The following is a 14796-nucleotide window of genomic DNA, read 5'->3' on the forward strand; positions in this document are numbered from 1 at the left end:
TGTCCAAACACATTGCACATGAAACTCATAAAGCATACACACACCTCCATCTTATCAGTCTAGCCTGCATTCAGGTCCCAGAGGTGAAAGGACAGTGTCTGATGAACTGTGACAGCTAAGGCTGGTTTGGTCTTTGTTCATTCATTACAATGTTGCCATGACACCACATGTTAATTGGTGGTAATCTTTGCAGTGGGTTAGATGAATGAAAAACAGTTGTGGGAGTTTGAATGCTCTGAGTGTTTTGTTTTGCCTTCAAAAGGAAGATAAGCAGTATGGTTTGTCTTAAGTGGGTTGGAATATACAAATGAGGAAGTGTTGAGTCAGTTGTCAAGAGCTTTAGTCTGACCCCATCTGGAGTACTGCTTCAGTTTTGGGTAATGCAGGCGAGGAAGGATATCTTGGCCTGGGAGGAGCTATAGTGCAGACTCACCAGAACAATGCCAGGGCTTAGAGGGTTACATTGTGAGGACATGTTGCATAAATTTGGATTGTATTCCCTTGAGTTTGGAAGGTTGACGTGATCTAATCAAGGTCTTTAAACTGATAAAAAAGGATTCAATAGCACACATACATTTCTCTGGTGGGAATTGAGAACAAGGGGATCTTAATATTGGAACTCGGCTATTTAGAAATGAAATCAGGAAACACTTTTTCACACAAAGGGGAGTGGTAATCTGGAACTCTCTTCCCCTAAAAGACTGTGTGTAAAGTCCTGTCCCCTCAGTACAGATTCACACGAGGCATGTAGTGAAGTCAAGGTCACTCTGGACCTGCACCTTTATTTCACAGCTCTGGAATGCTGCACTTGCCTGAGACCTCTCCTTATATACCTGTCTCTTGCAAGTGCACCCCTGGTGGTAAGGTATGCTGGTGGTTACAGGTCATATCTTATTACAGTCATGTATAGCATGTTAGGATACAGTTAGATATAATAATGTAAGATACATGACATCACCCTCCCCCAAGGTCTTATTGTCTTTATAGGTTCACTCTCTCAGGTGGTCTACGCTCTCGCGTGGAGCGTCTGAGTTGTGGTTCAGTTGTTTGCCTTGGTGTCTGTTTTTCTTTGGGTGTGGTTGCTGGTATCTCGCCTGGGCTGTCTGTTTCGATTGGTGTGATTGTTGTTGACTCGCCTGGGCTGTCTGTTGGGATTGCCCTTTCCTCAGGTTTTCCCTCTGTCTGTCCACCAGGTGTGGTGAGAGTTCCACATTGTAGTCTGCCTCTGGTTCCGCAGTGTTGTTGGTAAATCTGCTTTTGACTTGGTCTACATGCCTCCGGCAGGTTTTGCCATTGTCCATTTGTACTACCAGTAGCTGTTTCCTTCCTTGCCCGTTACTGTCTATACAAGCCATTTGGGACCCCTGCCATAGTTTAGTACAAACACTTTGTCCCCTATCTCATTCCATCTCCCTCTCGAATTTCTGTCATGGTACTCAGTCAGCTTACGGCGGTGTGCCTCAACGATTTCGTGCATGTCTGAGAGGATTAATGAGAGCCTTGTTTTTAAAGTCCTTTTCATCAACAGTTGCGCGGGGGGGGATCCCAGTCAATGAGTGCGGACGAGATCTGTATGCCAGCAGCAGTCGCGACAGGCGACCCTGCAGCGTGGGACCTTGGATTTTAAGCATGCCTTGTTTAATGATTTGCCCTGCTCTCTCCGCCTGGCCGTTGGAGGCCGGCTTGAACGGTGCCGTCTTGACGTGATTTATGCCGTGGTCAATTGTAAAATCTTGGAATTCTGCGCTGGTGAAGCACGGACCATTGTCACTGACCAATATGTCAGGGATTCCGTGCATTGCAAAAATGGTTGCGAGGCTCTCCACAGTGGTGGAGGTTGTGCTCGAGTTTAAAATGGTGCATTTGGTCCACTTTGAAAATGCATCTACAACTACGAGGAACATTTTGCACATGAATGGGCCCGCATAGTCTACGTGCACCCGCGACCACGGTTTGGTAGGCCAGGGCCAGGGGCTCAGGGGAGCCTCCCTGGGGGCATTACTGAGTTAGGCACAGATGGTGCACCTTCGGACGCAGAGCTCTAATTCTGAGTCAATACCAGGCCACCAGACGTGGGATCTGGCTATGGCCTTCATGAGAACGATCCCCGGGTGCTCGCGGTGGAGCTCCCGGACAAATGCCTCTCTGCCTCGCAGTAGCATGACTACTCGGCTGCCCCACATCAGACAGTCTGCTTGTAGTGATAGCTCATGCATGCGCCTGTGAAAGGGTTTTAATTACTCGGGGCAGGCATCGCGAGCCTCTGCCCAGTCACCGGTTAGGACACATCTTTTTACTAAGGATAACGTGGGGTCGCTGGCCGTCCAGGCTCTGATTTGGCGAGCCGTCATGGGCTAATCTGTGGACTCAAAGGCATTGATTGCCATGACTATCTAACAGTCCTGTTCGTCAGACCCTTCCGTGGTCGCCAGGGGTAGCCTGCTGAGTGCGTCAGCACAGTTGTCTGTGCCTGGTCTGTGCCTTATGGTATAGTCGTAGGACGCCAGCATGAGTGCCCATCGTTGAATTCGCGCCGAGGCGTTGGCGTTTATTGCCTTGCTCTCGGATAGGAGTGGTCGGTTTCTAACTCGAACTTGGCCCCGAAAAGGTATTGGTGCATCTTTTTGACACTGTACACGCACGCAAGCACCTCCTTCTCCACCATTCCGTACCCACGCTCCGAACGCAAAAGTGACCTGGAGGCATAAGCTATGGGTTGTAATTTGCCCGCACTATTGACATGTTGTAAAACGCACCCGACCCTATACGCTGACGCATCGCATGTGAGAACTAGCTTTTTACCTGGATCAAAGAAAATCAAAACACTGTTGGAACACAGAAAGTTGCGTGCCTTATTGAAGGCGCGTTCCTGGGCATCCCCCCAAAACCAATCGCACCCCTTCCTGAGTAGCACGTGGAGAGGCTCCAGCAGCGTGCTTAAGTTCTGCATAAAGTTCCCAAAGTAATTGAGTAGCCCGAGAAAGGCGCGCAGTTCTGAGACATTCCGGGGCCTGGGTGCCAGGCGAATTGCTTCTGTTTTGGACTCTGTTGGGCGGATTCCATCAGCGGCAATTCTTCTGCCCAAAAATTCAACCTCGGGTGCGAGAAACAGGCACTTGGATTTCTTGACTCGTAGGCCTACCCGATCCAACCGCTTTAGTACTTCCTCCAAATTACGGAGATGGGAGTCGGTGTCCCTGCCCATGATAAATATGTCGTCTTGAAATACAACCGTCCCCGGGATGGACTTGAGCAGACTCTCCATGTTGCGCTGGAATATGGCAGCTGCCGACCTGATGCCGAATGGGCATCGATTGTACATGAAAAGGCCTCGATGTGTGTTGATGGTGGTGAGTAGCTTGGATTCTTCGGTCAATTCTTGCGTCATATACGCAGATGTGAGATCTAGTTTTGAGAAAAGTTTACCTCCAGCCAATGTGGCAAATAAGTCCTCCGCTCTGGGCAGCGGGTACTGGTCCTATAAGAAGACTGTTTATGGTAGATTTGTAGTCCCCACAGATTCGTACAGATCCATCAGGCTTCATGACTGGGACGATGGGACTTACCCAGTCGCTAAATTCCACAGGTGATATAATGCCTTCCTGCAGAAGCCTGTCTAGTTCATGTTCAATCTTTTCCCTCATCACATAGGGTACAGCTCTGGACCGGTCTAGCATCCTGTGTGATGTAGATTTTGACTTTGGCCCCTTTGAAAGTGCCCACACCTGGCTGAAAGAGATGTTCAAATCGCTTTATAACTGTTGAGCAGGAGGTCCGTTCCTCTAATGACATGGCATGGACATCATCCCATTTCCAGTTTAGTTCTGCCAGCCAGCTTCTCCCCAGCAGTGCTGGGGGGTCTCCAGAGACAATCCACAGGGGAAGTCGGTTCACTGTCCCTTTGTGTGTGACAGAGAGCATGGCACTGCCGAGGACTGGTACGATTTCTTTGGTATAGGTCCTTAGTTTGGTGTCGACCCTTGTGAGTTTTGGTCTGTCTCTTTTATGCGGCCACAGTTGTTCAAATTGTTGAGCACCCATGAGAGATTGACTCGCTCCTGTATCCAGCTCCATGTTGACAGGTATCCCACTGAGTAGGACCCTCATCATTATAGGAGGCGTCCTGTTGTAGGAGCAGCGGCCATGTTTCGTGTTGACCTGCTGTACATCGGTGTCCCGGGTACTGTCCCCACAGTCTTCTGGTCCGCTTTCCGACCCATCCGATTCGTATACCAGCCGAGCTGCCATTTTTTGCACATGCGGGCCAAATACCCTGCATATTCACAGTTCCTGTAAACAGCCTGCTGAAATCGTCATCACCTTGACGAGTGCCCGCCCCCACACCTCCAGCACAGACTGCTTTCATTGTTCCCAAAGAATGAGCTGCGTCTGGCTGATCTCTCTTGAGCTTCTCTCAGTTTGTAGTTGATTGCTCGCATTGTGGGTTGATGAGGTGTGAACGGCCGTTCCTGTGGCCCTTGATGGCTTCTGGCACCACTGCCTGCTGTCGAGAGCCTGTTCCCCCTGTTTTGTCTGTGTGTGGGGATAGCAGCTTGTCTAATGCTGTGAACTCCTTGTTCCATTATTTTGTTAGTTGTCGTACCTGCATTGTAAATCAACCTCGTTTCTTCTTCCCCTACCAAGAATGTCTGTGCAACCAGTGCTGCTGCCTCTAAGGTCAGGTTCTTGGTCTCTATGAGCTTTCGGAATATGCCTGCGTGGCCTATTCCTTTAATAACAATGTCTCTCAGCATTTCTCCCCTCAGTTCATCGGAGAACTCACATAAACTAGCCAACCTCCGAAGTGGTGCAGGCTAGAAGGGCCGAATGGCCTACTCCTGCACCTAGTTTCTATGTTTCTATGTTCCGCCACGAAGTCAGGTATGCTCTGGCCCACACAGCGTCTGTAGTTGTAGAACCTGTGTCTGGCCATGTGTAGGCTGCTCGCTGGCTTCAGGTGGTCTCTTACCAGTGTGCTCAATTCTTCAAACGACTTGCTTGCTGGTTTCTCGGGTGCCAGCAGATCCTTCATTAAAACGTCTGTTTTCTGGTCAAGAGATGGGCTCTTCTCTTGTCTACTTTGTCATCTCCTAACCAGTCTTTGGCTGCAAAGCTTTGCTGGAGCCTTACTATAAAGTCCTCCCAATTGTCTCCAGCATTATACTTTTCATCTGATCCGTTGTTTGCCATTCTGTGGATTCTGTAATCCCATCCTCGTCGCCACTGTAAAGTCCTGTCCCCTCAGTACAGATTCACACGAGGCATGTAGTGAAGTCAAGGTCACTCTGGACCTGCACCTTTATTTCACAGCTCTGGAATGCTGCACTTGCCTGAGACCTGTCCTTATATACCTGTCTCTTGCAAGTGCACCCCTGGTGGTAAGGTATGCTGGTGGTTACAGGTCATATCTTATTACAGTCATGCATAGCATGTTAGGATACAGTTATATATAATAATGTAAGATACATGACACTGTGGATGCTGGATCAATTGAAAATTTCAAGACTGTGATTGATCTATTTTTGTGTATCAAGGCATATGGAGCAAAGACGGTTAAATGAAGTTGAGGTTCAGACCAGCCATGAACTAATAGAATGGCACAACAGGCTTGAGGGGCTGAATGGCCTACTATGTCCAGTTAATATAGCTTGCAGCAAAAGTCATCTCAGGGCCTAAACAATGTGGCCTGTTCTAAATTATCTTTTTTTTTTGCCCACTAAGTTAATACTGTTACTGTATTCTGCAGTCTTAGGCAAATATGCAATATATATCCACGCAGTTCGTTTAATCGAGCGATCTGCTTAGAGTCATTTAAAGTTATATTCTGGCTGTTGTCCAGACCATTTGGTTTGTTGCTGCCCTGCATCAGAGGAAGTTCACTTTGACCTTTGAACTGTACTGTGCTGTAAGTAGAAGTGGGCCTATTGTTCTTTAGAAGCATCTGTTCCATTGAGACGGTCTCCTGATTATCAGGGATATCCTGTCTCACTTTGACACTTCCAGTTTTGTCCCCTTCCCCTCAGCCGTGCCATTTCCAATGGGACACTTTAAAACCCAATCTTTGCCCTGCTCTCTTCCACCATGTTTGCAAGTAAAGTCTTGTGGAATCGCAGATAATCAGTAGACAATTCCTGTCCTTCATAGGGGGAGGAGGAGGTGGGGCCTCAGAGGGACAAGCACAATCTTTGTGAAAAAATGTTTTACAAAGCTTTCTTTTCTTTCATTTCAAACACACAAAGCATATTATCACCTCACTTCTGTGCAGTGTGATAGTGCGGAATGTTCTGTGAGGATCTTGCTGTATGTTTTCCTCAACAATACTCAGGAAGATTGTGCCTCCTTAAATCTTCCAATTTATATCTGTAATTTACTATCGGCCCTTTTTCTACCTCCCCTCTCCCCACCTGCACCCCCTGAAGGGCCGAACTCTTGATAGAGCAAAATTCAGTGGGCTCTGGCCTTCCTTCTGCTATTTTGTCCAAATTACCATTATTCATGCATAACCCTAAACTTTGAATGTCATCAGAAAGAAATAACTTGCCTTTATACAGCACTTTTCACATCCTCAGGACATCCCAAATCACTTTTCATCCAATGAAGTACTTTTGAAGTGCAGTCACTGTTGCAATGTAGCAAACGCAGCAGCCAATTCGTGCACAGCAAGCTCCCACAAACAGCAATGACATAAATGACCAGATCAACCATTTTAATTGTTGGTTGAGGGATAAAAGTTGGCCAGAGCACCGGTAGAATTCCCCTGCTCTTCTTCGTGCCATTGTACTTTTATGTTCACCTGAAAGGGCAGGATTAACGTCTCATCTGAAAGACGACACCTCCGACAGTGCAGCACTGGAGTGTCAAGGAGCTGAAGGAGCAGTGTGGCAGCCTGGCCCAGCAGTCTGCGTTGCCCCCGGCCTGCGAGCATTATTGGAGCAGGTCGGGGCGTGGAAGGAGCAGGGTGGCGGCATACCACTCCAAGGAGCAGCACGTGCCAGAACAGGAGAGCGATGGCGAGGTTGGGGTGAAGGTGCGGCAAGAGATTGTAAAGCGACGTGATCGGGGCCCAGGAGAGGCGTGAGTACGGGGCTCAGAAGAGGCGAGGCTGCAGGGGCAGCACGGGTCAGCCCACTGCAATATGTGCGCACTAGGTCCGTGCGGCAGAGCTGGTCTCCAGTCGTCTTGGTTAATCCTTACCACTGAACCAAGACCTAGCTCTGTCAAGCCCATGTGGAGGCTGGTGTGCAATGGTCACTGCACAAACAAATCCACGCACAGGCATCTTCCACCCTTCAAGATTTAGGGCTCTATTTTCCTCTTTTTGGTGCCCAGGAGGATGTACGGCCAATTTTTTTGTGCCTGATTGTGCCGGGAAAAAAATACAACTTTCGCCAAGGTACGCAAAGTTAAATCTGGGGGTGGAGCTTCAAGTGTGCACCGAAAAGTCAGTAAGCATGCGCCAAAAAAAAAACACTTTTTCCACGTGACGCGTGTGCCCACGCATCCACAGTGAACTTCCTGGTCTGGATCAGCAGCTTGTGAGAACACATTGGGATCGGAGCTGGATCTGGACATTTACATTTTAGCTGCAAAAGATGGATCCAGGGGAAGGGGAAGGAGAAGGAGAAAGGGGAAGGGCCAAGATATTTCTAGCAGAAGCAATTGAGCCCTGGTAGACATCATTGAGAAGAGATGGGCTGTGCTTGAGAACAAAGGAAGAATGGACAAAAGAAAGTGAACCCTGTCTACTAACAAAACTTTGGGACCAAGTTGCAGAAGAGTTCAATGCGGTGGCCATGACCCCGAGAAGCAGCACGCAGGTCAAAAAGATGCGGCAGGACCTTGGCCAAGCAGTTACTGTAAATAATATGTTTATTTATGCACTGCAATTACATTTGTAAATGTGACTAATATGTGTGTGTGTGTGTGTGTGTGTGGCCACCACAACAGAAGGACCCTCTCTTAAAAAGTTCTATTTTCATCTTTGCAGAGGAAGTGTCACAGATCAACCGAGAAAGGTCAAAAACTGGAGGTGGTGCGCCAAGTAGGCTGCAACTAACAGCCGTGGAACAGAGGATCGCTGATATGATTAAATCTCACAAGAGATCAACCAGCAACGTGGACGCTGAGCCCAGGTTACCGAGCGAGGGTAAGCCCTGCAAATTGCACAGTCTGGGTTGGCATTGTGGTCTTTGAAAAGTGCCTGCGCTGTGTGACCCACGTATTCATGTCACCCTGCTCTCTCTGCCCCCTCCCCTGCTGCTAACCAAACATCTGCTCTGTTATGTTGTGCATCAGGCAGAGGCAGAAGCTGAAGCAGAAGATCAGGAAACCGCCAGTCCAGATATTGTTCAGCAATTTCAGGATGAGGATGAACTGGACAATGAAGGACAGCAGGAAGACCCCAATAATGAGATGGTTACATTGGAATTGGAGCCGGTGAACCCCCTGAGGAAGCCAAGCCCTTTGCTGAGCAGTACAGCCGACGCGACATTTCATGGTGTGCAGTCTGAGGCTGCGGGTCCCAGTGGGTTGCAGCAAGTCACACCTGGGAGACGGCCGAGGAGGGTGGGAAGGAGAACTGAACCTGAAATGCAGGATGCAGGGGACATAGGACGGCTCATGGGCATGAGTGGGGAGAGGATTGAGGTAATCAGATCGCTCCTGGACACCATGGGTGGGGTGAGGGTAGAATTAGGGGGACTGTCAGTAGGAATGGGAGCAATGTCGGGACAGATGAGGGAGGGGATGTCAGAGATGAGGGAGGGAATGTTGGAGATCAGGGAGGGTATGTTGGAGATTAGGGAGGGAATGTCGGAGGCAGCTGATGCAGTGTCGGAGATTAGGGAGGGAACGTCGGAGATAGCTGCCGCAATAAGTGGACACACCCAGGCTGTCATTGCCCAAAAGCAATTAGCAGCATCAACTGCTGACATTCAGTTTCCAGTCCCCAGACCAACCTCAGCTAGTGTGCCATGGATTGATCCACAGGCTATAGAAGAGTCCGAAGAGGAAACCGGGCCTTCCACAATGCTGTCTGCTAGGTCTGTCCTTGTCCAAACCCACCAATAACAAATGCGCCTTCACACAGAAAGCAGAAAAAACCTTGGGGTCAGGGTGAGGAAGCAGAAGTCTGAGACAACGGGCACGGGTAGGGGTAGAGGCAACAACAGGGGCAAGAGGGGCACACGGCGCTAAGGTCTTTAAATAAGGGGGAGGGGAGATGGCTGCAGCTAGAGTTTGTTTGTTTGTTTGTTGCTGCTACTTGTTGTTTTTTTCATTGAAAAGTTTACAGTTTGATACAAAATGTTTTATTAAAGTTAAGTAAAACTGTACAAATGTTTAATAAACCTAATTATTTTTCTAATTTAAGCAGAATCTTGCACAATATTTTTTGAATTAAACCAACACAACATTAAGTACATTATTATGTACATTATTTTTTCACATTAACAAGTGCAAAGAGTCAACACTGTCTGGCCGTTGAGCCTTCAGACAACAAAGCAATCATGGATTAGCCGCTGATGTAAGACTCTAGCTATGGCTATAGGTGCATGTTCCTCCGCCTCATCCTGCTGGTCCTCCTCATCCTCCTCCTCCTCCTCCTCCTCGTCCTCATTGTCAGCTTCCTCGTCCTCCTCGTCCCCCGCCCCCCTTCTCCCCTCAGGAGGATCTTCAATGTCCAGGGCCTGGCCCCTCACGATGGCTAAGTTCTGCAGCATGCAGCACACGACAGTAAACTGACCGACGTGGTGAGGGGCATATTGCAGGTAGCCTCTAGAGTGATCCAGGCATCGGAAATGCTGCTTCAGTATGCCAATTGTCCGCTCTATGATGCTCCATGTCATTATGTGCGACATGTTGTACCGACGCTCTGGCTCAGTGCGGGGATTGTGTAGAGGGGTCAGAACCCAGGTGGTGAGCCCGTACCCTTTGTCCCCGAGCAACTAGCTCTGCCCTTCTGGCAGCAGCTGAAACATGCTAGATATAATGCTCTCACGTAGGATGAAAGCATCATGGATTTGGCACCTACTGCCATGATCTGATCCAGATTGTTGCAGACGAGCTGCACATTTCGGGAGTAGAACCCTTTCCTGTTGTGATAAACTTCAGAGTCATCCAAAGGTGCTCTCAAGGTGATGTGGGTATAGTCGATCGCACCCTGTACCTTTGGGAAGCCAGCAATTCTGGAGAACACTACAGCCCTGTCTCGTATTGCGTGTGTGGTCATAGGGAAATTGATGAACTGGTCCCATTTGGCAAACAGTGCAGCAGACACCTATCGAATTCAGCAATGTGCGATCCCCAGTTGCTGCTTGAAATGAGCCAGAAGCATAGAAGGCAAACATAGAAACATAGAAAATAGGTGCAGGAGTAGGCCATTCGGCCCTTCGAGCCTGCATCACCATTTAATAAGATCATGGCTGATCATTCACCTCAATACCCCTTTCCTGCTTTCTCTCCATACCCCTTGATCCCTTTAGCCATAAGGGCCATATCCAACTCCCTCTTGAAAATAGCTAACGAACTGGCATCAACAACTCTCTGCAGAAGAGAATTCCTCAGGTTCACCACTCTCTGAGTGAAGAAGTTTCTCTTCATCTCGGTCCTAAATGGCCTACCCCTTATCCTTAGACTGTGACCCTTTGGTTCTGGACTCCCCCAACATCGGGAACATTCTTCCTGCATCTAACCTCTCCAGTCCCGTCAGGATCTTATATGTTTCTATGAGATCCCCTCTCATTCTTCTAAACTCCAGTGAATACAGGCCCAGTCGATCCAGTCTCTCCTCATATGTCAGTCCTGCTATCCCGGGAATCAGTCTGGTGAACCTTCGCTGCACTCCCTCAACAGCAAGAACGTCCTTCCTTAGATTAGGAGACCAAAACTGAACACAATATTCCAGATGAGGCCTCCCTGCTCCTATACTCAAATCCCCTAGCTATGAAGCCAACATGCCATTTGCCTTCTTCACCGCCTGCTGCACCTGTAGGCCAGCCTTCAACGACTGATGTACCATGACACCCAGGTCTTGTTGAACCTCCCTTTTCCTAATCTGCCGCCATTCAGATAATATTCTGCCTTCATGTTTTTGCCACCAAAGTGGATAACCTCACATTTATCCACATTATACTGCATCTGCCATGCATTTTCCCACTCACCTAACCAGTCCAAATCACCCTGCAGCCTCTTAGCATCCTCCTCACAGCTCACACCGCCACCCAGCTTAGTGTCATCTGCAAACTTGAAGATATTACTCTCAATTCCTTCATCTAAATCATTGATGTTTATTGTAAATAGCTGGGGTCCCAGCACTGAGCCCTGCAGCACTCCACAAGTCACTGCCTGCCATTCTGAAAAGGACCCGTTTATCCCGACTCTCTGCTTCCTGTCTGCCAACCAGTTCTCTATCCATGTCAATACATTACCCCCAATACCATGTGCTTTAATTTTGCACACCAATTTCTTGTGTGGGACCTTTTCAAAAGCCTTTTGAAAGTCCAAATACACCACATCCACTGGTTCTCCCTTGTCCACTCTACTAGATACATCCTCAAAAAATTCTAGACGATTTGTCAAGCATGATTTCCCTTTCATAAATCCATGCTGACTTGGACCGATCCTGTCACTGCTTTCCAAATGCGCTGCTATTACATCTTTAATAATTGATTCCAACATTTTCCCCACTACTGATGTCAGGCTAACCGGTCTATAACCAGTGTTGCAGTGACCTTCACTTCCACAGGTAGGGCAGTCCTCCTGCCACTTCTTGGCTGTAAGTCTGCCCTGACTAGCTGGCATATCTTGGTGATGACCTCCTGTGCTTGTGTCTGGCCGAGGGAGCTCCGGCCGGCTGGCACTCCTCCGACCCGTGCCTGGAGCCCCGTGGGCAGAGATTCTGTGATGGGGTAGAGTCGTAATTTGCCTTCTCACATAACATGGAAAAAATGTAATTTCTAACATTCTGTGCGAAAAAAATTAACTTTCCAAGTTATTTTCCGAGCTCCCTCTGCAAAAATCATCATGAATGTGTGTTTTAAATGATCTTCTTCCCTCACTCCAAAAACTCAGAAATATACTCAACGCCGATTTCCTTAAGTTAATGTAGGGTTTTTCTGATCGGTACTTAAGGCCACTGTGCGCCGTCCTGAAAAAGATCGGAGTTGCCGAAAATCAGTTAAATGGACCAAAAGGGCCAAAAACGGCACGGAAATCAATTTTCAACCAGACCTGCGCCAAAAAATCTGGCGTACAAAAAATCCGCCGCCTCCGGCGTACAAACTTTGAGAAAAGTTGCAAATTCAAGATTGCTCCAAAAAAATCAGTGGACGCCAAAAATACAGCGCCCAATGGTGGCAAAAATAAAGCCCTAAGTTCGGGACCTGGAATATTAGGTCCTTCATTGAAACACCTGTTAACTTTTTGGCATGTAAGCAAGTCATCCTCGATTTGAGCGACTGCCTATGATAATGCTGATGGAGTGTCAACGTAGATTATTGCCCTGAAATTCCGGCTTCCCCTGGGTCCGTACGGAGTGTGCATGGACCCGGGAAGGCATCGCAAAAGCAATGCGCATGTGCTGAAAACCGGCTTTTCCGATCTGTCAAGCTCTGGCGTGACAGATCCTCCGTATCCCTACAGCCAGGACATTCGCATGGGCAAGGTTGCAGTATTTACCCATCTCTTGCCCAGCAAATGTCCTGAAAACTCTTGCGCCTGATAAAAGCAGGCACATAGCCTACTTTTACCAGCGTAAGAATTTTAAAACATACAAAAACATATAAAAATAAAATTTTAGAAACACATTTTACTGTTAAAAACCCTGCCCACTAAGATAAGTTTATTTTAAACCGTAATTTTAAAACTTTTTTAAAAATCGGAAAAATATATTTTTTTCTGAGACATTTATTAACTTTAATTTAAATTAATGTTACATATGTGATTTTTTTTTTCTACTTTTTATTTGTGTTTGGGTATTTGGGGTGTTTCTCAATCATAATAATGAGAACTCCTACTGACTGAGTTCCCATTATTATGAATGAGAAAATACTGTACCTGGATTGGCTGCCCAGTGCCATGTGACTCCAGCTCCAGCAAACAGATGTCCCAACGTGCACGCGCTCCGATGCGCACGGAGAGGAGGCCTCAGGACCAGGATCGCTGGTGGGTGCAGCAGGAACAGGTGGGTGCACATCTTTTTTACTATTTTCTGTCGAGCGCCCGCGGGAACTAGAGGACCAGGATTTCTAGACCATTGTGCTCAGGTCTCTGGCATGGGACCACAGCCTTTTGACTCAGAGATGAGAGTGCTACCCACTGAGCCACGGCTAACAGGCATTATGACCATAAGGGGTGTCACAGCTGACCAACACCCTGTCCTCCACCAATTTCTACAGATATGCACTTTCCTTTCAAGCCTATGGGCATTAAGGACAATTGCATTATTCCTACTATCACCCCAACTGAGATCAGCTCACCCAGTACAGACCAGGGATCGAACGTGGGAACTTTCTGGTCCGTATAATTCCTTCCCACAGATCAATGTTATGAACCCATTAATCCAGCATGAAGAAGCAAGTGTTGAGTTATTTGGGAGGGATAATCTAGAAGGCATTGGACTGTTGGGGAAGTCCAGAACCAGAGGTCACAGTCTAAGGATAAGGGGTAAGGGGTAAGCCATTTAGGACCGAGATGCGGAGGAACTTCTTCACCCAGAGAGTGGTGAACCTGTGGAATTCTCTACCACAGAAAGTTGTTGAGGCCAATTCACTAAATATATTCAAAAAGGAGTTAGATGAGGTCCTTACTACTAGGGGGATCAAGGGGTATGGCGAGAAAGCAAGAATGGGGTACTGAAGTTGAATGTTCAGCCATGAACTCATTGAATGGCGGTGCAGGCTAGAAGGGCCGAATGGCCTACTCCTGCACCTATTTTCTATGTTTTTATGTTTCAGGGGGATGTACAGACCAACTGGTATAAATCATATTAATGATGTATTCTATTATTTGCACAGTATATTCTATCATATGTCCGTAATATATTGATTCAGCAGAAGCACATAATGGTGCATTTATTGACAAGAGGGTACACAATTGGGTAGGTGTATTTATGTACTCATTGTGGGTGAAATTGGTCTTTACCAGTAGCACAGAACGGGCTCATAGCAAATCAGCAGCCGGTTTTACACCGCGACCAATTGAAGTCAATGCAAAAGAAAATCAGCCACGGTGTAAAACCGACATCCGATTCGCTATGATCCCTTTGCTTGCTATTGGTGAAGGCCAATTTCACCCCCATGGTGTCTTATCTTCTCTCTCCACAAAGCAAGGAGAATCCAGTGCTCTACAAGATGCATCCAAAGAGCAGCACTCGCTCAAGCATCAGCCATCCTCTTTTCACTTGATGCTGGCACCAGCGCAGATACACACATTATTGGAAAAGCTCATACTGATGTAGAGCAGGAAGCAGAGAATAGGCACTGAGCAGTACTGATTAAATGGTGGAGGGGTGGGGGCTGGTGAGAGCTCAGCTGGGCAAGGGTGGAGACCCAGGATGCTTGAGTTGCATGGTAATCCAGACCTTGGCCAGCCTGCTTCATAATAGAGCTTGTTAGAACGTGAAGTCTGTGTTGAGCAATCAGATGCTTCTGCACCACAGCATTAGGAGCTGGTAGTCAGATCCAACCAACGATCATGGCATTCCACTTTGCCATTGAAGAAACAGACACAGCATGTCTTTAACACAGTGAAACATCCCAAATTGCTTCAGAGTGAGGACTGTACACCAAGAAGAGTTGG

Source organism: Pristiophorus japonicus, chromosome 6 (genome assembly GCF_044704955.1).
Source record: "Pristiophorus japonicus isolate sPriJap1 chromosome 6, sPriJap1.hap1, whole genome shotgun sequence".
Lineage (NCBI taxonomy): Eukaryota > Metazoa > Chordata > Chondrichthyes > Pristiophoridae > Pristiophorus > Pristiophorus japonicus.